The sequence below is a fragment of the Sus scrofa genome, chromosome 2, assembly GCF_054392235.1.
Source record: "Sus scrofa isolate SSC_HxYL_T2T_F1_AM1 chromosome 2, Sscrofa_HxYL_maternal_Yorkshire_Landrace_v2.0, whole genome shotgun sequence".
NCBI lineage: Eukaryota > Metazoa > Chordata > Mammalia > Artiodactyla > Suidae > Sus > Sus scrofa.
In genome coordinates this window covers 149,293,384-149,316,827 of record NC_139384.1, presented here as the reverse complement: position 1 = coordinate 149,316,827, position 23,444 = coordinate 149,293,384, and the positions used below count along the sequence as shown (strand labels likewise).

Sequence of the window (23,444 nt, the reverse complement as noted above, 5' to 3'; positions counted from 1 at the left end):
CCACTCTGAGATCTGGAGAACCAGCATGCTTCTAGAACATACTTTCAGACAGGGGTCTTTGCTCAGCAGGTCAGCTCCTTTTCTTGTGTATTACCATCCTTTCATCACCTAAAAGGCTCAGTGGTCACTGGAAGAGGCTGGCAGGCTTCTGTGTGAACAAATCTCTCACCCTTTGCTCTCTTAAGGGACTGAAAGCTATATTACCCAACCTAGTATTCCCATCTTTTGTTTTACCAGACCCTGCATTCTTGTCCTCTCCTATTAGTGAAGATGAGTCTGGCAATTAGTTGAGATCACGCAGAAGGGAAATGGAAGTAAAGTAATGCATATTTTACACCCATTATGAACCAGAGAGTAAGAATGCTACTTTGAACACACAACTTTATTCAATTCTCAAAAATACCCTTGTCCGTGAGAGACTGCCATTCCCATTTTACAGGTGCAGAAACTGAGGTTCAGAAAGTTTGAGAGACTGGTCAAGGGTCAAGGAAAGTCTAAGCTGCAGGGCCAAGGTCGAAAATATGGTGTGTTTCATTCTACAACCCATTTTTGTCCAGAGAGAAGGAGACCCCTGATTAAGGAAATTAGGTTCCAGAATATTAGACACCCAAAGCAGGTTAGAGAGGACCAGAAAAGAAGGGGTTTCCAGATAAAGAGAGGATCTCTCCAGGCTGGCCCAAGGCTGAGCTCAGAACCTGTGGTATCAGCTCTGGTGGACAGGGTTGTGATTGTGAAGTGGGTGCATGCTGACTATCGTGCTGGGTACCAATTCTGCATGATGTCTTGGGCCTTCCGAAGCCCTTTTATGTGCATTATCTCATTTGTTTCTCACCAAAATTCTGCCAACATGAGGAAATGGTGTTGCTAACATTAGGCTATGTTTGAATGGATTTTTATATAATTTGATACAGTCTGATATATTTTCAGAAGGAAGGAAAGAGCAAGCCTATTGTACAGCCTCCCCATGTTCAAGATGGGAAAACCCGGGATTAAAAAGACTCACTTTCGGCCACAGGAGAAGACATTGTGGATAAATGAAGGGATAGTTGACTGTCAGCCTCAGAGAAAAAAGCCACTCTGGGTGACACTGTGTTCCATACGTAGCATGAAGGCTCTGGTGCGTCTCATTCTCATTCATTTATCCACCGTTTTCACCCACCTAGAGTTGTGCTCAACTGATGAATAAAACGGTGAGCAAAAACAAACACGGTCCTTGCCTCGGGAGAGGGAACTTTTCATTTTGTGCCAAGATGACGGGTATGTGCTCATCTCTAATTGTGGTTTTGATCTTCATTTCCCAGGTTGCTAATGAGGCCGAGCACCTTTTAATGCAGGTGGTCATTAAAATGTCCTATGTGAGGAGATTAAATGAACACACTTGAGTTTCTGCAGGTCCCTCTGGCTCCAGCATGGAGAACAGACTGAAGGGAACCCATTACGAGGCTGGCTCAGAAGTCCAATCTGGCAGCTCAGATCAGGGGGATAGAGAGGGTATCAGACTCTAAGAGAAACTGAGGTGATGACGTTGAGGGCAGCAAGAAATGAGAAGTCCCGGGAATTCTCTGGAATTTCTGAAATCAGAATCTAATACACGGCACAAAAATTTTTCTTAAAGCACTTGTAAAATTCTTCATACTCCATTATCATTCTTATGGCTATCGGAAAATTTGTTTGATATACAAGATTAAAGAAGAAGTAGAAGGTTTAATGTCATTACAAAGAACTGTAACTTGCAGCAATATTCACACTCTGGATAAACGCCAGCAAACGTTAAAAGAGAGTATTCCAGTAATGCAGCATTCAGCTCTCCCAGCAAGACTAAGGACATGACACAGAATCGCAGGTCAAAAATGCCAATTTAAAGACTTCATTTGTTAAAATGACTATTTCTTGGACCATCACTCATAGGACTTGTATAAAATATACTATGTTTAAAAGCTTATTAATATTTATATTATTTGCAAGAATGACTCACCATTAGCAGCAGACAGGTGCAGGGATCAACTTACAAGTGTGGCAGGAGCTACAGGGGAAACAGATTAGACTGTCAATGGCCTGGTTCCTTAACTTGCCGCTCTCTGCCACTTTCTCCTGCTCCTTGCTTTCAATGTGAAGTCAGTGGATCCTTCCAACCAAGCAACTCTCTATCCTCTTAACAGGCTTTAATTTTCAAAAGAGATCTGTAGTACTTGTTCCCCATTTTCCTGACTTCTTGATCCATTTTTTTTTTTCTCAGAATTGGGAATTCAGGAATCCTAGGATGGAAACATAGGGCATACGATAGCTTGGCATGTTGGAACAGCTGAGAAGTGGCTGATGACTCTCGTACCTGTTTTTCCTCTGTGTCCTCTCCAAACTGATTAGTCTCCTTAAGACTGGTCATCATGGGGCAGGTCAAATATAAATATATTCAGAGAAATAATCAACCCTGCCCTGTTATCCAAAATGAGAACTAAATTCCATACAATGCACTCTTACTCTTCTTTGAAAAAGTAATATGCTTTTTGAAAGAGCAGAGAACAGACTGAAAGACAAGTCTTCCCAATAATCCAGGGCCTCTTCCACGGCACCATCAAGCCCTGACCTTGGTAGGGGACTGGATGGGTCAGCTAAGGATTTGAGCATGAGAGTTCCCTTTGTGGCTCAGCAGTTTAAGGATCTGACATTGTCTCTGTAAGGATATGAATTTAATCCCTGGCCTCACTCAGTGGGTGAATGTTCCTGTGTTGCCATGGCTATGACATTGGTGCAGCTGCAGATGCAATTCAACCTCTGGCCCAGAAACTTCCACATTCCGCCGGTTTTGGCTATCAAAGGAAAAAAAAAATAAAAAGAAAGAAAAAAAAGAGACTATTTTTTTTTTCCTGTACTATATGTTCTTGCCTCCTTGGTCATAGTTGACCATAGTTGCTTGGGTTTATTTTTGGGCTTTCTATCATGTTCCATTGATCTATATTTCTACTTCTGTGCCAATACCATGCTATTTTGATGACCGTAGCTTTGTAGTACAGTCTGAAATGAGGGAGCCTGATTCCTCTGGTCCTGTTTTTCCTTTTCAATATTGCTTGGCCTATTAGGGGTCTTTTTTGTTTTCATACAAATTTTAAAATATTTTGTTCTAGTTCTGTGAATAGTAACATTGGTAATTTGATAGGGATTGCACTGAATCCATGATTGCCTTGGGTAGTATAGTAATTTTGACAAAACTGATTCATGTATAAGCAATGAGGCCCTACTGTATAGCACAGGGAACTATATCCTATCTCTTGGGATAGAACATGATGGAAGATAGCATGAGAAAGGGAATGTTTATGTATATATGACTAGGTCACTATGCTGTACAGCAGAAACTGGCACAATACAGCAAATCAATTATAATTTTTTAAAGAGAGAGATTTGAGCATGATTCCTGGAGGATGATTTTCTTTTAGACATACAAAATATGTCTTTTGTAGACATACTTGATTTAAATACTGAAAGCAAATATTTTGCTCAATCATTAGCTACTCCTAAAGATTAGGAAGTTAACACCTGGGAAGCATGGCTAAGTGTGTCTTACTGAAGGATGCATGGTTTAAAAGATAGGAATTTGACAAAAACATGAATGCAAAAATAAAATGAATATACTGAGATAAAAATAAAAATAATTTGCTTAAGTGTCAATGAACAAAGTCCCTAAGTCACCAAATAATCTCAGATCTTCTCCTTTATTTCTGAATCCAAAAGGCTTTTCCCCAAAATGCATTAGAGATTCAAAGCAGAGATGAAAGCAGAGATTTCATCTGGCTGCTGGCAAGGTTTCTAATAGCATAGTTTTCTCTAGGACTTATCCAGGAATGCGTGGTGATTCCCAGTGCTGAAATCTATACCTGGTCTGGAAAGATACTTTTCTATTTTTTCACTTATTCATTAACTAATTATTAAGCACCCTCTGGGCACTTGGCACAGTCCCTTTTGTTTTAGCACATTTGTCATAGCTTTCCCCACAGGGAAATATTTTTCAGGCTATGTAGGTATAAAAAAAACTGGGAAGAAAATGAACACGGCAGACAGCAGAGGAATACAATGTTCTAGAAGAATCTTAAAAAACTTTAGCTATATATAGATCTAGAAATAAATGGCCTTCCTTTGATTGGAAGAGGTACTTCTAAAAGAACTTGAAAAAAATAGGACAAGAGAATGGTGGTGAAGTGGGAAAAATTATCTAAAACTTGTCTGTCTGGTATAATTTTTTTTTTATAAAAAATAAGAGGCATCACATTATCACATATACCAAGAAAAAAAAAGTTATTTGAAGAGATGGCAAATCTTCCAAAAAGGCTTCTTCTTCTTCTTTTTTTTTTTAAGACTAGAGATAAAAATCAAGGAACTGATTGAAAATGGGAGAAGAAACTTGAAACTTTTGGCTTGCTAGGTTTTTTAGGACTGACATTTTATTTTGCAAAGGCATTTGTGGCTTGAGAATTTATATAGGATGTGGGAGGCCTAGGAAATACCTTCATAATTTTATTCATTCTTTTCCTTTAAGTATAAATTAATTACTTGCCTCCAGTTCATGCTCATTTTGAGGAAATCAATGCCAGTAAATAAGGAAACCAACTATCAAAAATGCGCAACAAGGAGTTCCCATTGTGGTGCAGCAGAACCAAATCCAGCTAGTATCCATGAGGATTCAGGTTTGATCCCCGCCCTCACTCAGTGGCTCAGGGATCCAGAACTGCTTTGAGCTGTGAGATGTATGTTGCAGATGTGGCTTGTATCCCACGTTGCTGTGGCTGTAGAAAAAAAAGGGGGGCAACAAGAAGGATTTGGAGCCAGGTCTTAATGGACTGCATGCATGATGAGCATAAATCAGATTATCAAAATCTGCTAATAATCTAGGAAATTCAAGGTCAACAAGAGTATTCCAGGGCAGGGCTTCTCAGCTTTAGCTGTCCAAGGAATCACTCAGAGACTTTTTTAAATTTTTCATGCAAGGTTCTCAGCAACAGCAATTGGCCTGTGAAAATGAAGATTTTTAAATGCTCCTCAAATAAGTCTGATATTCAGTCAAAACTAGGAACTATTCCTCTAAGAAGCTGATCAGGGCAGTGAGTTGGTGGTATCTTGTTGTCCCTTCACAGTCAAGTCTTGGAAGCCTAGGAAATCTCAAGTCCAACTTTTCCCCTGGGCCCCAGTCAAGCCCAACAGGGAGACCTCAGAGTGTGAAGGTGTCTCTCCTTGCAGGGCCCCACAGGGCTCCCACCCCACTTTGTTCTCTACACGCATGAGACGTGTCTCTGTCCTTGTTTCACAAGTGTTTCCCCTCACAGGGACCATCACGTGCTGCACAAGACTGAGCCCTGATGGCGCAACGTCACAGATTCACATGGAGTTTTTAGTTGTTTTTCTCTTCTTTTGCTTTCCATTCTGTTTTTGTTTTGTTTTGCTTTGTGTTTACCTTGATTTTAAAAGTGCGTGACTCCTAAACTGACACAAAGCAAACGGAACTGTGACCTCCGCTTCCTCATCCATACGGCTGGCTTCCTGTAAGGTCATGTTTCTTATACTAAAACCCTTTTTGGAAAATCATTTCTATCTTCCTGTTGGATGCTGCGACATGACCCACCCCACCCTTGTGCTGACTGTGACATCTGGGCACCCCGAACAGTGCCATGAGGCAGCTGCAGAGCCATGAATTTTCAATGCAGGCTTTTACCTGCTTCCTTGAGCGTGTGCAGCTCCATTAAGGAAGGTCCACAGTGTGGAGTCATGAGAAAGTGCGTCTGCCAGCTGGACGGCTCCTTGTACACACAGTAAACCTGCAGCTGCACTGTCTGCCCACATGAAGAGCTCGGGGTCAGCCTGACCTGAAGTAGAGCCCAGAGAAACAGCCACACAGGAATGGATGCTTGCTGTCCTTGTACTGTGAATTTCAATCTCTTGCCACCACCTGCAACTTGACCTTGGCCAGACCTCAGCAGACAGTGCCCAGGACAGGAAGGGGTGAGGTCTTGTGAACTCCCATGTTCAACATCTCCCCCAACCTAGCTGCCTCGTTCTCCTTCCTCTTCTTCCTCCTGCCAACTGTCATCATCTCCTGAAGGGCCGAGTGTGGAGGTGGGGTGGGGAGGAAGCTGGGTGCCCTCAGAGCTGCAGGCAGAACACTTATGTCTGCTTCTTGATCCTGAGATGGTGAAACCCACACCCAGGGATTCAGGCTTTTGAACCCTTGAGCAAATCACCTGAGCTTGTTGAGCCACCCTGTTCTCATCTATAAAACAGGAACATGGTAATTTTGCCTTCACTGGTTACACTCATATGGAAGAGAGGAGGTCCAGTGCTTAGCAGGGACGACCCCAGTAAGCATGAGCCCTGGTTTTGCATGAACACTGGTTCGGCACTGCCTCTTGCATGTGGGGCACCCAGGCATCCTGGGATTCCTGGCTCAGGAAGTGGAGGTCACTGCCTCCCTGTCTCTGGATGAGCATCTTTCTTACCTGCTGCCCTGGGTTGTATCTTGCTCATAGGCAAGCCCTCGAAATAGAGGGGATGCCCCATAAATGCTCAGCTCTAGGGGGAGAAGGTGCTCAGGGCAAACGGCAGGGCTGATTTTCAGCCAGATGTGTTTAGGGGTCCTTGCAGTAATCACAGGAAGTGACAAGGGAGAAGGAACAGAAGTTACAGTAGTACCAGCTAGGCCTGCTGGTGGGGGCGGAGACAGCGTGTGGCACTTGACTTCCTTGGAGGGCACGCTGATTGCATGTGACAGGGTAGGTCCTGGGAGATGGGGAGGGGCTTAGGGGCTTCCCAGCTTTGGCTGGGAGATAGAAGGGCAGCTCTTCCAGGAAAACTCTCACTCCCCCATTAACATTAAGAGGGGACACATACTACAACCTTGTGATGTCTTAGAAGGTCCTGGGTTACCAGGCACATCTGTGCTTCAATTTTAATGCTTAGCTCAGGCACCCACTAGACAATGAGCCCTGGGCATGTTATTTCTTATCTTCTTATCTGCAAAATGGAAATAACACCTGCAGCTCCATGGGGTTGACATGAGGATGAATTAAACAATGTATGAGATCACAACCTCACACACAGGGTGAGTTGTGGTTGTTATTAAGGGGCAGTCAGTTGTGGGATCTCAGAAGGGCTTGACATCCTGCTTGGCCACTTACCAGTTGTGTGACCTTGTACTTGACTTCTTTGAGCCCATCTGTGAAGTGGGGATAATTTTATGTGTCTCTCCCACCAGACCAGTGGTGATAAGACACCTTGCATGGATTAGGTACCTGTGGGCCTTACAGAGGCTTAGCACCTCTTCTCTATGGACAAGCTACTTCAGAGACTGGGTCAGGCTGGATCTCTGAAGGGCTCCCTTTGTGCTTCTGACTCTGGGAGCCTGCTGAGTTCACCTGACTCCATGCTCACTGCCAGATTCCTCTTGAGTCTCTGTTTTGGGGTTCCTGGGATCTGAAGGGGAAAGACTCTTTCCTCTGTCTTTCAAGACATTCCCTAAGCTAGGAAGACTCAGCCAGGGTCTGTGCCCTCCCCATCCAATGGCAGTTAAGGCCTCCCAAACTATCCTTTGGTTTTGCAGCAAAAAGGTTATTTGGGGGTGCCCATGTGAAAGGGGTCCCCTTACCCACAACACTTGCTGTGACCTGAGAAATAGGCACATTCAGCCGGTGACCATCCCAGTCATCCTGTAACAGTCACACAGGGCTTGCACGCAAAGCACACCAGCTGTTGACTGGGGTTTCCACTTGGCATTCATGGGGGAGGTGGGCAGTCCTGCTTCTCAGGGTAAACAGACCTTACGAGTTCCCTTTGGAAATAACCTCCAGTGTGTCCAGATCATATACAAACATCTGTGATTGTTCCATCATGAGCTGTGGGTTCTGTACCAATCCAAATATGCTACTCTACTCCGTAGCACTCAAAACCAAAGACAAGGCTCCAGAATTAGTTATTCTTAGAGTCTATTTCAGTAAAAGTTCCCAAGGAAGCTGATGATACCCACAAAATGAGACAATTTCCTCACATTACACTCTTCGTTTTCAGTAGCTTCATGGTTTTTGCCCTCCCCCACTCTGACTACTTTCTTGATAACCAGAGAACTTCGAGGTACTTTCTGTTGCCCCTGCATAATTTTTCCCTGTCTAGGCAGCGTGGAGGCTAGCAGCCAGAGCTTAGATGGGTTCACATCTGAGCTTGGTTTAGCATCAAGGCCCAAAGCAGCATTCTCTTCTACTTTTATTTTAGCTATTGCAGATAAACAAGAATCAAATGATTGTATGTTTAGTATGCTTATCCTTTTGCATTTCCTTATACTTCCAGTGATTCAACTCTATAGGAGGTGGATCTATCTCTAAATTCCACTGGTGATTTTTACCTTTGGTAATTGACCTTAACACAGTACCTGCTCCATGCCACAGGTGACCATGTGGCTGCCTAGGAATCAAAAGTTCTTCTTTCCACGCTATTTCATTCTTTCTGCCCAAACCATGTTTCTGTAAGCCAGGGGCAAGTTAGCAAATCTCACGCCTGACTCCAACGAAAAGGGTTCCAGAAGCCAACTCCAACAGGTGTGTTGGGGAAGGGGGGGGGGGGCTTTCCTCTATACCATCAAGCAATTCCCAGGCACCTACAATTCAACTCAACTCTGACTCCATCCCCAAAAGACAGCATCAAATCACACAGGTTAATGGTTCAGTCCTACAAGACCTCCCCTGCCTCAACCTCAAAAGTCACAAGCCTAGCTTGTTACCTGTGCTTTGTTTGGACTGACTGGCTATAGATGGGAAGTTCCAGTGACCCCTTCCTCAGGTTCAAATAATTTGCTAGAGGAGTTCACAGAGCTCAGAGAAACATCTCACCTATCGGATCACCAGTTTATTACACAAGGACACACTCAGCAACAGCTATAAGCATAGCGCATCTCATACGTACGGGGAAAGAGCAAGCAGCTTACACACCCCTCTGAGCACTCCACTCTCCCTGGATCTCCTCGTGTCCACCAACCTGGCCGGCTTCCAAACCAGTCCTTTTGGGTATTTATGGAGGTTTCATTAATAAGTCATGACTGATGAAATCATTAGCCATTGGCGATTAATTCAATCTCCAGCCCCTCTTCTCCACCTCTGGGATGGGAGCAGGAGGGGACTGAAACCTTTCAACCCTCTAATCTCATGACTGGTTCTCTTGGAAACCAGCCCCAACCAAAAGTGCATTCAAAAAGTCATCTCGCTAGACTAGCCAGACACCTTAATCACTCTCATCAATTAGGACGTTCCAAAGATTTTAGGAGCTTTGTGCCAAGAACAATGGACAAAGACCCAATATATCTTTCTTATTGCAAATAACAATCCCACGTTTTTCTAAGATTACATGCTGATCTCAGTGTCCCCTGGTAGGTATACCTTCAGCTCCCAGGAAGAGTTTATTCTTTTTAGGGCCAGCACGGTGTCTCTCAGAGCCCTAAGGAAAGGGTAATGCATGTGGTAGGAATGCAGTGTCTACCATGTTTAAGGGAACTAGGGAAAGGCTGAGCAGTCACGGCGCAATGAGCCTAGACATACACTGGGGGGCACTGGAGGACAAGACTGTGACCACATCTGAGGCCTCCAGACAGGAACCCTGGCGGCCATTCCGGCAACAGTAGCACCCTCACTGCACAGTCAGGGAGAATAACCCAGGGAGAGGCTCTTCAGCAAGAACAGGGAGGGCTAAAAACCCAGCAGAGGAAATGACCAGAGCCAGGTCCTTCCAATCTTCCCACACTTGTGCCTATGGCCCCTCGAACCCCAGAAGTGCCTGGGTCTGACACTGGGGTGCCCAGATGTCTGGGGGGGGAGGATTTCTTCCATCTGAGCATGTCCCCTTTGTGCCAGATGCAGGGAAGAGGGCTTAAACTTGGCACAGACCCCAGACAGAGTCACAAGGAGGAGAGACCACACTGCCTAAGGCCTCAGGGAGCCAAGAAAAATACCCCAGAACAGAGGACTCCATGGGCTCCACCAAGCTTTTCTCTGAAAGCTGCTGCTAAACCCAGCAGCACCAGCAGTTCCCAGGAAACCTGCAAGACTGGCTCTGTCCCTGTTGGTGTAACCCCCACCATAGCAGTCCTGTCGCACCTCTGGCCCCTTCTCTGAGCTGACACCTTCTGCTGGTGATGTGGAAAAGCTGCTCCCCACGGCCCCACCCACACAGAGCTTCAGACTAATCTTCTGGGCTGCAGAGGGAGGGTGGTCTGTGGGTGGGTGGGGGTTAAAGCACAGGGAGTGTTTCAGTATTTTTCAGCAGCTGTGTTTCCTTCAGGCCTTGACCTTGGCAAGAGGACTACTTTCCAACTATGTTCAAGGCAAGGGCTTTTGAGGACAGGATTTGTCAGCAAAGACATATGACTGCAGTTGTAGGGGTCAGGCAGGGCTGGGGAGGCCTAGAACACACCCTGGACAGGCCCTGGGGCTGAACCCAGCAGTGTTCTTTTCCTCTGGTGTCAGTAAGACTTACTGGGGAACTACCCTCAGCATGACAGCCGCAATTCATTCTGATTCATGGCCCCTGCACATCCTGCTGCCACCGGGAGGAGGTGTATTTGGAATGGCAGATGAGGCTGGTAATTCCATTCCTGGTGCTCCCTGCCCTGGTCCTGGCAGAGCTCTGCACCCTCCCTCTGCTGGCCTCGGAGGAGAGAAGGCCAGCCTGGCCTACCCTGCCTGCCTCTGCTCCCACTCCTGCTGGGCCACGACCGCCATCCCCACTCCCCACTCCCCACTCTGACTCATGCCTCACAGCTCTCCACCTGCTCCAGCTCGCCTCTTGAGTCAGCCTCACCCAGGGGCTTCAGGCCAGGCCACATCTCTGCCCCTTTGCCACTAGGTGCTCCTTTGGCCTTATCACACTGGCTCTCTCTTACATGTGACTAATATTTAGTGACATCTCCTTCTTTCCTGGGCTGTGAACCCCTGGAGTAGAGGGCAATGGTTCCTTTTCTTTGTTAAAAAAATGTAACAAATGTTTACAGAGCAACCACTATGTTCCAGGCACTGAGCTAAGTGCTAGGGAGCAAGAGAGCCATGATCCCAATTCTCATGAAGCTAAAAGACTAGCGGAAAAACACAGGAACAGAAAGGTCATGCACAGTGATAAATACTACAAAAACAAAAACAGCTTCTGTGATTGGGAGGGGTGGGAGCTACTTTCAACTCAAGGGCAGGAAGTGACAGCTGCATTGAGATCTGAAAGAAGAAGGTGCCTGAGGGTCAGAGTCCTACCTAGCAGACAGCTGCTTTCCACTGCCTACCCAGAGCCAGGGAGTGGCCAGCCAAGGGAGCAGCACGTGCAAAGGCCCTGAGGTAGGACAAGCTTGATTTTCTAGAAACTGACAGATGACCAGTGCAAGAGTACAACGAGTTCAGGCAGAGGAGAAGAGATGAAATGTAGAACTGGAATGTCCCGGTGGAACTCCCGACTCCCCTACAAAACCTGCCCCTCCCATTGTCTTCCCCATCTCAGTATAAAGAAGAGCTACCCTGATCCTGCCTGGGTATGAAGCCTTGGAGTGCCCCTTGGTCCTCTCTCACACCCCACAGCCAACCCTGGGCAGGTCCAGTTAGCTCGGCCATGTACATAGACTCTGACCACCTCTGCCGTCCTCCACTGCTGCCAACCTGGTCCACCCCTGCTTGGACTATGCTCCCCTGGTCCCCAGTATCCCCTCTCACTCCCCACCCCCCAGTGGCACCCTTTTATAACATAAGTCAGGTATGGCACTGCTCTACTCAAACCCCCCTCACAGTTTCCCACTCATTCAGAGTGTAATTTAAAGCTCCTATGGGGACCCATGAGACCTTACAGACTCCTGAACTCTTCTGCCCTTCCTCCTCACTCGCTCTGCTCCAGCGGCCACCCCCCTTTCCTGAAACGTACCAAGCACACACCGACCTCAGGGCCTTTGCACTTGCTCTTTCCTCTGTTGGTGCATGTCCTCCCCGCCCCACCCCCACCCTCATCCCCACTGGATAGTCACATGGCTCCCTCTCTTAAAGCCTTTTATGTCTCTGCTAAAATGTGAATTTATTATGGACACCATCGTCCCTCCTCCTCTCCTCCTCTTTGTTGCCCCCCTCACCCATCCCCAAAACTTTTTTTTTCTTTCTTTTTTTTTAGAGCTGCACCCGTGGCATATGGAGGTTCCCAGGCTAGGGGTCTCATCGGAGCTGCAGCTGCCAGCCTACACCAGAGCCACAGCAACACCAGATCCGATCTGAGCCATATCTGTGACCTACACCACAGCTCACAGCCACACTGGATCCTTAACCCACTGAGAATGGCCAGGGACCAAACCCACAATCTCAGGGTTCTAGTCAGATTCGTTTCCACTGTGCCATGATGGGAAGTCTCCAAGAACTTTTTCTCCCCCTCTATGGTGCTTAGCATTTTCTGACATATTTATTTGGTTGCTTGTTTGTTGCCTGTCTCTCCCCCCTACGATGGAGTCTCAGAAGGAACTTTGCTTTGTTCACTGCTCTATTTCCAGCACTTACCACAGTGCTGGGCATGTGTCAGACCCTCAAAAAAATTCTTTTGAGGTCAGAAACACAGGCAGGGCCAGGCCATGGGGAATATCACAGACCATTTTAAGTAGTGTGGATTTTATGCTACGAGCAATAAGAAGCCATTGGAAAGCTCTCAACAGCAGTGCTGTGTGTTGTATTTTGAGTTTAGTATGACCAGAAGCAGGGGATAGAGACAGAGCTGGTGGAACAGCCCAGGAAAGGTGCTGGAGGCTTGGAGCAGGATGGTGTCGGTGGGTACACAGGGAGGGCTCTGAGAGGTCACTGACAGATCAGCCAGGAAGAAGCTGGTGTTTGTGCCAGAAGTACTCCAGCTGTAGCCACAGCCCTCTGTGACGGGCCCTCAGCAGGCTGGGCACAGGGATGGCCCTGCTGAGCTGGCTGTTGGGCAGATGCATGCTGATTTTACTCAGCTCATCTGCAGGTGGGAGTTTGAGCTGAGTCACCCCCACTTCTCCCCTTGTGCCTGGTGAGGAGGATCTTAAGAGCAAGGGCTGTGCTGGTTCTCTGCAACACTGTCCCCCGACCCTGCACGCCTGTGTACCTCTAAAGGCTCCACTACTGCTGCAGACTGGGGTCTCCCAGAGCAGATGCTGAGACAGACTGCAGAGTCCAAGATGCTCATGAGGGATGAACACCCATGTAAAGAAGGAAGGAAGTAGCGTCAGGCAGAGGGAGAAGTCAGCTCATGATGGTGGCCCCACAAAGCTTTAGGCAAACTTGTGGGGAGCTCAGGAGCCAGCACCACCCATTCCATGTTGGGTGGAAATGGCCTGGCCTTACACCACTGAATGTGGGCTGCCCCAGGAGGGCGTGGTCCCAGGTGAGATAGTGTCCTGCATTGGAGGGTGACAGTGCGACCTCCTGCTGCCTGCACACCCCCAGCTGGGCAGCAAGTCCTTCCTTGAACGGGTGGGGAGGGGCATCGCTGTGTCTTCCACGGACAGAATCTCATTGTCGTGGGCTGGTCGGGCGAGGCCGAATGTCCCTTTCTCCATGACATGAACTGGCTCCCAGGATGAGTTTCTGCAACAGCTTGGCTCTTGCCAGGCCTCTGAGCTAATTGGTCAGATTGGGCTCATGAACAAGCCACTGGCCTTATATCAGCACATCTCTTCAAACTCCAGAGAATGCTTACAGAGGAGGTATATGATGTGAAATTCACTTAGAGGACTATTTGAGAGTCATTTCAGCATCTGTTGGATCATGGAAAAACAGAGGCTATGTGGCCAGAGAGTCTAGTATCTGTATCTGCCACACATCAGCTCCATGACCCCAGGCCAGGTGACAAGCCTTCTGGAAAGATTCTCTCTCTTTTGTGAAATGTGTGGAATGATGCTGAAAAGACAGGCAACTTGCAATTAAGGGCTGCGTCCAACTAGCCTTGTCTCCTCCTTGGCTCACAGGTGATCACTGAATGGAGGAGAGCCAGGTGCCGTCAGGCATCTGTGCCTTGTTGCACCTATGGACAGCAACTGAAAGCTCCAGAGGGCAGTGAGGGACTCTTATACTTGCAGAGGTGCAAAAAGGAGCTACTCCCACTTAGCACTTCTCACACTGCATGGACTTTATTCACTTGACCACCACTTCACCGAACCATGGGCACTGCTGATTTCATCACTGAAAACTTGGCCCAGCCCACAGGCTAGTACAGAGCTGCTTGCTGCCACCCATTAGCTGCTGTGATTGAAACCCACCAGGACACACTGGGGTTGCAACAGTTCTCCAAGAATCAGATCACAACATCCTCTGGGAATAAATCCCAATCTGCCCTGATCTTGGTCCATCTTTTCAGAATCTCATGTGCACAGTAGGCAGCATGCCACCCCTGGCTGGATTCTAAAGCTGTCCATGAGTGTAGTATTTGCCATGGCTCACTGGCTCACTGGCGATTTGAAAGTACCCTGCCAAGCCCTCCTGGGCTCCTTCCTGGCAGTTTTCTTCCACTAGAAGATGATAGTTTTTTTCTTTAGACTGTAAGAAGAAAGACTGCTGCTCCACAGAGGAATACCACAGCCTTCAGCACAACTGCGAAGAATATAGTTTCATTCACTTTATTATACTGCCCCTGGGTTTTTCAAAATGGCACCCTTCCTTTTGCTGCATCAAGTCTGATGTCATGACAGAAGCACATAACATGGAACTAGCAAAACCTGAGTTCAAATCCTGTGTGGTCCAGAGTGAGTCTGTCCATCTCCAGAGAGCTTCTGTTCCCTTATCTGGGATGCTTATCTGGCAGGTGGATTGAGGGCTTAGAAAAGCAATTGCCTGATGGTTTAGTAGCATGTTGTTTAGTCTCTACGTTTTTGTGTTTTTTGCAGTTTTTTTCTTGTTGTTGACTTCCAGTCATACAGTGTTGTGGTCAGAAAATATGCTTGATATGATTTCAGTTTTCTTCAAGTTACCGAGGTCTGATTTGTAGCCCAGGATGTGATCAGTCTTAAGAGAATGTTCCATGTGCACTTGAGAAGAACGTGTATTCTGTTTCTTTTGGATGGAATGTCCTATAAATATCTCTTAAGTCCATCTGGTCTAATGCTTCATTCAGGGCCTGTGTTTTCTTATTGATTTTCTGTCTGGATGATCTGTCCATTGCTGTGAGTGGGGTGTTAAAGTCCCCCACTATGATTGTGTTATTGTTGGAAGTCCTAGCCACAGCAATCAGAGAAGTAAAAGAGATAAAAGGAACCCAAATTGGAAAGGAAGAAGAAAAACTATCACTATTTTCCGATGACATGATACTATACCTAAAGAATCCTAACAACTCTACCAGGAAACTGTTAGAGCTCATTGATGAATTTGGCAAAGTCTCAGGATACAAAATTAATACACAGAAATTGATGGCATTTCTATATACTAACAATGAAAGATCAGAAACAGAAATTAGGGAAGCAATCCCGTTTACCATTGCATCCAAAAGAATAAAATACCTAGGAGTAAACCTACCTAAAGAGACAAAAGACCTATACTCTGAAAACTCTAAGACACTGATGAAAGAAATCAAAGATGACACAAATAGAATGAAAGACATACCATGCTCTTGGATTGGAAGAGTTAATATTGTCAAAATGACTATACTACCCAAGGCAATTACAGATTCAATGCACTCCCTATCAAATTACCAAGGACATTTTTCACAGAACTCGAACAAAATATTTTAAAGTTTATTTTGAAGCACAAAAGACCCAGAATAGCCATAGACATCCTGAAAAAGAAAAATGGAGCTGGAGGAATCAGGCTCCAGGACTTCAGACTATACTGCAAAGCAACAATCATCAAAACCATATGGTACTGGCACAAAGACAGAAATATAGATCAGTGGAACAGGATATAAAGCCCAGAATTAAACCCACACACCTATACCTAACTAATCTATGACAAAGGAGAAAAGAATATACAATGGAGAAAAGACAGCCTGTATAATAAGTGGTGCTGGTAAAACCTGACAGCCACATGGAAAAGAATGAAATTAGAACACTCCCTAACACCATACACAAAAAGAAACTCCAAATGGATTAAAGACCTAGATAGAAGACCAGACACTATAATACTCTTAGAGGAAAACACAGGCCAAACACTCTCTGACATAAACCACAGCAACATCTTCTCAGATCCACCTCTTAGAGTAATGACAATAAGAACCAAAATAAACAAATGGGACCTAATTAAACTTAAAAGTTTCTGCACAGCAAAGGAAAACCTAAACAAAACAAAATGACAACCCACAGAATGGGAGAAAATATTTGCAACTGAATCAACAGACAAGGGATTAATCTCCAAAATTTATAAACACCTTCTGCAGCTCCATACCAAAAAAACGAACAACCCCATCAAAAAATGGGCAGAAGACCTAAACAGACAATTCTCCAAAGAAGACATACAGATGGCCAAAAACACATGAAAAGACGTTCAACATCACTCATGATTAGAGAAATGCAAATCAAAACCACTATGAGGTACCACCTTACACCAGCCAGAATGGCCACCATCAAAAAGTCTACAAACAATAAGTGCTGGAAAGGGTGTGGAGAAAAAGGAACCCTAGTACACTGTTGGTGGGATTGTAAATTGGTGCAACCACTGTGGAAAACAGTGTGGAGATTCTCAGAAATGTAAAAATAGAATTACCATTTGGTCTAGCAATCCCACTGCTGGGCATCTATCCAGAGAAAAGCATGACTCCCAAAGACATATGTACTCCAATGTTCATTGCAGCACTATTTTCAATAGTCAAGATGCAGAAACAACCTAAATGTCCATCGACAGAGAAGTGGATCAAGAAGATGTGGTACATATACACAATGGAATATTACTCAGCCATTAAAAGGAACGAAATAACGGCATTTGTAGCAACATGGATGGACTTAGAAATTATCATGCTAAGCGAAGTAAGTCAATGAGACACCAATATCAAATTCTCCCACTGATTTGGAATCTTAAAAAAGGACAGAATGAACTTCTTTGCAGGACAGATACTGACTCACAGACTTTGAAAAACTATGGTCTCCAAAGGAGGCAGTTTGGGGGGTGGGTGGATGTGCTGGGGTTGTGGGATGGAAATCCTATAAAATTGGATTGTGATAATCATTGTATAACTATAAATGTAATAAATTAATTGATTAATAAAAAAAGAAACGTTAAAAAAAAGAAGAAAAATGATTGCCTGAGATACAGCCATGCTCAAAAGCAAGCAGTTAACATTGCCTTTTGCCAAGGGGTAGGAACAAAGGGCAAGCAGTTCTGGGGTCTGTCTTACATGATGCTTTGTGATGTGCTCAGCGTCACATCTGCTGCACTGGATCATGGCCAAGGAGGTCAGCAGAAGAGCTGTCACCCAGAAATGTGAATAACTTCAGTGTGGCCCTGAGAGCAACAATTACAGGCAGAAACCTCTGGACAGCAAAGCAAGAGACAGAAACAGATGCTTCTTTCCCACCACTGCCATCCACATTCATATGATGCTCTCTCCGGATAGGGCTGGGAATATGGCCCAGGCCCCTGATCTGCCCTCTACATGTGGGGAAGGCTGGCTATATATCCCAAACACTGAGAAAGAGACTCTGAGTTGGCTTCCCTCAGGCAGGGAGAAGGGAAAGAGTTAGGGTTCATAAACTTATAAACACACTGGAAGTTCCTTTTAAAAGGCAGGAACCTTTGCATGTTGCTGTCCAGGTTTCCCAGCAATGCTTGCTGAATAGACTTTCTTTTTCCCATTTGATGTTCTTGCCTCCCTTGTCAAAGATTAATTGACCACAGGTGTCAGGGTTTATTTCCGGATTCTCTATTCTGTTCCATTGGTCTGTCTGTCTGTTTTGGTACCAGTACCACACTGTTTTGATGACTGTGGCTTTGTAGTATTTCTTGAAGTCTGGGAGAGTTATGCCTCCTGCTTGGTTTTTGTTTCTCACGATTGCTTTGGCAATTCTGGGTCTTTTGCAGTTCCATATAAATGTTTGGATTGTTTGTTCTAGTTCTGTGAAAAATGTCATGGGTAATTTGATAGGGATTGCATTGAATCTGTAGATTGCTTTGGGTAGTATGGCCATTTTTACAATATTGATTTTCCCAATCCAGGAACATGGAATATCTTTCCATTTCTTTACATCTTCTTTGATTTCTTTGATTAAAGTTTTATAGTTCTCGGCATATAGGTCCTTTACCTCCTTGGTCAGGTGTATTCCGAGGTATTTGATTTTGTGAGGTACAATTTTAAAAGGTATCGTATTTTTGTATTCCTTTTCTAATGTTTCATTGCTGGTATACAGAAATGCGACTGACTTCTGAATGTTAATCTTATATCCTGCAACATGCAAAGCAATGAAACTAGAACACGCCCTCACACCATGCACAAAAATAAACTCCAAATGGCTGAAAGACTTAAATATATGACAGGACACCATCAAACTCCTAGAAGAAAACATAGGCAAAACACTCTCTGACATCAACATTATGAATATTTTCTCAGGTCAGTCTCCCAAAGCAATAGAAACTAGAGCAAAAATAAACCCTTGGGACCTAATCAAACTGAAAAGCTTTGGCACAGCAAAGGAAACCCAAAAGAAAACAAAAAGACAACTTACAGAATGGGAGAAAATAGTTTCAAATGATGCAACTGACAAGGGCTTAATCTCTAGAATATATAAGCAACTTATACAACCCAACAGCAAAAAAAACAATCAATCAATGGAAAAATGGGCAAAAGACCTGAATAGACATTTCTCCAAAGAAGATACACAGATGGCCAGCAAACACATGAAAAAATGCTCAACATCGCTGATTATAAGAGAAATGCAAATCAAAACTACCATGAGATACCACCTCACACCAGTCAGAATGGCCATCATTAATAAATCCACAACTAACAAGTGCTGGAGGGGCTGTGGAGAAAAGGGAACCCTCCTGCACTGCTGGTGGGAATGTAAACTGGTACAGCCACTATGGAGAACAGTTTGGAGATACCTTAGAAATCTATACATAGAACTTCCATATGACCCCGCAATCCCACTCTTGGGCATCTATCCGGACAAAACTCTACTTAAAAGAGACACATGCACCCGCATGTTCATTGCAGCTCTATTCACAATAGCCAGGACATGGAAACAATCCAAATGTCCATCGACAGATGATTGGATTCGGAAGAGGTGGTATATATACACAATGGAATACTACTCAGCCATAAAAAAGAATGACATAATGCCATTTGCAGCAACATGGATGGAACTAGAGAATCTCATACTGAGTGAAATGAGCCAGAAAGACAAAGACAAATACCATATGATATCACTTATAACTGGAATCTAATATCTAGTACAAATGAACATCTCCTCAGAAAAGAAAATCATGGACTTGGAGAAAAGACTTGTGGTTGCCTGATGGGAGGGGGAGGGAGTGGGAGGGATCGGGAGCTTGGGCTTATCAGACACAACTTAGAATAGATTTACAAGGAGATCCTGCTGAATAGCATTGAGAACTATGTCTAGACACTCATGTTGCAACAGAAGAAAGGGTGGGGGAAAAAACTGTAATTGCAATGTATACATGTAAGGATAACCTGACCCCCTTGCTGTACAGTGGGAAAATAATAATAATAATAAAAAGATACTAAGGGAGAAAATGAAAAAAAAAAATAAAAGGCAGGAACCTTAATTCTCTGGTGATTGGATTCTTAGCACCTAACAAAATACCTGGCATATAGGGTATTCAATATCTGTTGAATCCAAGCATTGTGTACAGATTTTTATCCATCCATGCATGCATCTGACAACCATTTGCTGGATGCATCTTCTGTCCTTAATGTCCGGCTGGGTTGAACTTACAGAGATAAATAAAGCCAGCCTCTCTTTTTTCCCCCCACTGTTTTCCATTCTAGGTATCACAAGATACTGTGCTATAAAGTAGGGCCTTGTTAATCTATTTTATATATAGTAGTGGGTATCTGCTAATCCCAAACTCCTCATTTATGCCCCCTCCTTTCCCCTTTGGTAACCATAAGTTTGTTTTCAACATCTTTTGAAAATAAGCATTTATGTCATCTTTTAGATTTCATGTCTAAGTGATCTCATGTGATATTTATCTTTCTCTGATTTATTTTGCTTAGTGTGATCATCTCTAGGTCCATATATATTGCTGCAAATGGCATTATTTCATTATTTTTTATGGCTGAGTAGGATTCCATTGTATAGATATACCACATGGTTTTTATCCATTCATCTGCTGATTGACACTTAGGTTGCTTCCATGTCTTGGCTACTGTGAAGAGTTGCTGCAATGAACCCTAGAGTGCATGCATCTTTTCAAATTAGAGTTTTGTATGGATGTATGCCCAGGAGTGGGATTACTGGATCATATAATAACCCTATTTTCATTTTTTAAGGAATCTCCACACTGTTTTCTATAGTTAAAGCCAGTCACTTGCTACTCATGGGCTGACAGAGGGGGACAGACATGTTTAACGGACACCTCCAGTGGGCAGAAGGGCAGGTGGTCTAATAGAGAGAAGCCCAGGGAGCTCTACAGGCACAAGGGAAGACACTCACTCTGTGGCAGGGGAGCAAGGGCAGGAAGGTTTTCCAGAGGAGGCATCTGGGCCATGCCCCGAAATAAAAGCAGGCAGAAAGAAGAAACACTCGGGATTAGGTGACTCATTTAGCTCTAACTGTGTTTTTCCATTGCCTCTTTATAAAGTTTCTTTGGATATTAACACAAGAAGTCTATAAAATGGCTGGCATATGGTGTTTTCCCTCCCGAACTCTGCTCTCGTCACCACCACCATTGGCCGCGTCGTCTTCCACCTCATCATCACTGTTCCTTTAGCAGGTGGAGGAAAGTGCCTTTGCCTTTCTGGTCTTCGTGGCACTATTTGCATCATCCTGCCTCAGCTGAGTTCAGGGCTAGGATGCTCAGTTCCCTCAGAGGTCAGAAGAGCGAGGGGAGAGGGACGTTCTGGGTGGGAAAGGGACTAAGGGGATTTTTTTTTTCTCCAAGGTGGATGGGAGACACAACAGGCAGTCATATGAGGGGAGAATGAAGGGGATCCCAGGCTTCCAGACATCCATCAGACCACATTGTCTCTGTCTTAGCCTGGTAAGCACCAGACCACAGCCAACACACTTCCGCTTCTTTCCTTTGGCAGTGTGGCACTCAGACTGGGAGGTTTCTAACTGATCCAAATGCCAACCTACAATACCTGGTCCGTGGGCAATCTAGCAGTGAGGGAGGTCTCCCAGGGCTGGCTGTGCTCTAGTTATATGCAAATCAGAACCAAAAAGATCTAGGTAAACTATTCAAATAAACTTACTTCTGCTCAGTTCACAACAGTGGGGCTATAGTATTTAACAACTCTGTTCTCTCAGCATCTGGTTTCTAATATCAGTAACGTAGCCTTTGTGAATGCTAAATGTGATTTTTTTTTTTTTTTACAAACTTGATTTGTGTGTATGTGTATGTTTTACAAATGATGTTTTATGTTTATAATGACCTTTGATTTAAATGAATGTGATGCTAGAATCTACACGTTTGGGATAAAGAGCTTAGAGACAAGAGACCCAATACCTAGGCATTTTACAGCGAATTACCAAGTGAAGAAACAGTTCCAGCTGGAGGAAAAAGAAACCAGCATATATCACTGGCAAAATGTGCTGTTTTTTTCTCATTTTCACATCACCTTGGGCTCATTTTTGGCCTCTTGCTGTCTCTCAGGGTCATGGTAGGAAGTCAGAGAGAAGGATTTTCTGGAAGGTTTTGGAAGTTCAAGGAGCTTGTTTCCTTTATTCAAGTTCTCAGAAATGGAGACAAGGAAAAATAGCACTACATGCTTTTAACTGAGGCTGTATTTGATTGTGGCCCTAATAGGCCATTATATTTTTTAAGGAATCGTGCCCAGACCTATGTACCCTAGTGAATGTTACCCATTTCTAAGTAACCACTCTGAAAGGCCGTATACTTATTCCAAAGATGCTGTGGTTGCTCTAAACTGACCTTGCAGTAACTCTTGTACTCTTCTTTTAAGATGGTCTTTTGGGTCATTTTACGAACTGTGTAAGAAATTTAGCTTCATGAGCTCACAAAGCACTATGCAGAGGATCTGGTGAAGTGGTGGGATGGTATAATTCAACTGACCCAATATTAGACTCTTAATGACCTTTGTCTGTTCTATAAAATTTAAATCTGCCCTCAAAAGACAAAGACTCAGCAGCATTAATGAGATATTACCAGACTGTGTCATAAGCTTGGAAAGTAATTTTGAAGCTGGAGTTGGCCAACTGTTTTGAGCAAGGAAGCATTTTTAGAATAAGTATCAAGTCTGCCAAGGAGACTACTTTGAAGAACAACACTCATTTGGTCCTGTGATTTTTCATTGTTTGCTCTGTTTTGTTTTTCTTCACCATAAACAACCACTGTGTTTTAAAGTCTTCATTTTCTGCTGCATTGTGTCATAAAGGTCCAAAGAGTTCACAGCCTGTAGTTTGACTTCTGTATTTTCCAGAGCTACCAACAATCTTATCCATCCCCCTTCCTCAGTCTTCAAGGCTGATGTGTGGATATCTATATGCTTTTTCTGTACCTGCCAGTGATCACCTAGGATAAGAGGCAGGGAAACATGGAGCTTCTAAGAGGCTCCTTAGAAACTTTCCTTCCTTCTTAGGCAGAAGCAGGTACTGCTGGTGAGCTGGGCTTTGCTACACTGACATTTGAGACCTGCTGACCTTCTGACCCCTCCTGGCCCTATCAAGAGGACTCAGTTGAACACTGGGGGCACGGGAGGGGGCATGGCAGTTTAGCAAATGCCAGAGAAAGTTACTGTTACCAGTTGCCTATTTGAAGATGGTTCAATAACCTCCAGGCAAACTTTTCTCTGAGAACCTTGATGCTTTTAGATTAAGATGGTGTCTCAGTGGACAACATAGAAGAAATGGATAAACTCCTAGAAACATACAACTTTTCAGGACTGAATCGGACAAACAGAAAATCTGAACAGGCTAATTACCAGTAGGGAGATGTATTCAGTAAAAAACAAACAAACAGAGAGAGAATAGAAGGACTGGAGCTCAACTTCTCTCCTAAAAACAACAAAATTCACAACTAAAGGCTGAGCAATCTCCACCCAAATGGACCGGAAACCTTCAAAAAGATACCCTACTCCAGAAGAAAAAGAGGAGGCCACATCAAGAGGTAGGAGGGGTGATTTCGTGATATAAACAACCCCATACCTCTTAGGTGGGAAGCTCCACAGACTGAAAACTAACTGGTTCACAGAGACTCACCTAAAGGAGTGAGAGTTCTGAGCCCCACATCAAACCCTCATGTGTGGGGATCTGGCACTGGGAGAAAGAGCCCCTGGAGCATCTGGCATTGAAGGCCAGGGGGGCTTGTACGCAGAAGCTC

General features: G+C 44.6%; 1 long non-coding RNA gene across 2 annotated transcripts in view; it reads right to left on the bottom strand.

The window, feature by feature from the left end:
• LOC110259494 (uncharacterized) overlaps positions 1 to 23,444 on the bottom strand; it is a 498,951-nt gene that overhangs the window by 189,197 nt on the left and 286,310 nt on the right. The window contains exon 9 of one of the 2 annotated variants that reach the window (XR_014838830.1): positions 1,976 to 2,023. The exons of the other annotated variant lie outside the window; for it this stretch is intronic. This is a non-coding gene — a long non-coding RNA (uncharacterized LOC110259494). Of the gene's footprint in view, positions 1 to 1,975; positions 2,024 to 23,444 lie in introns of those variants that run through there. 2 annotated transcript variants of the gene reach the window in all.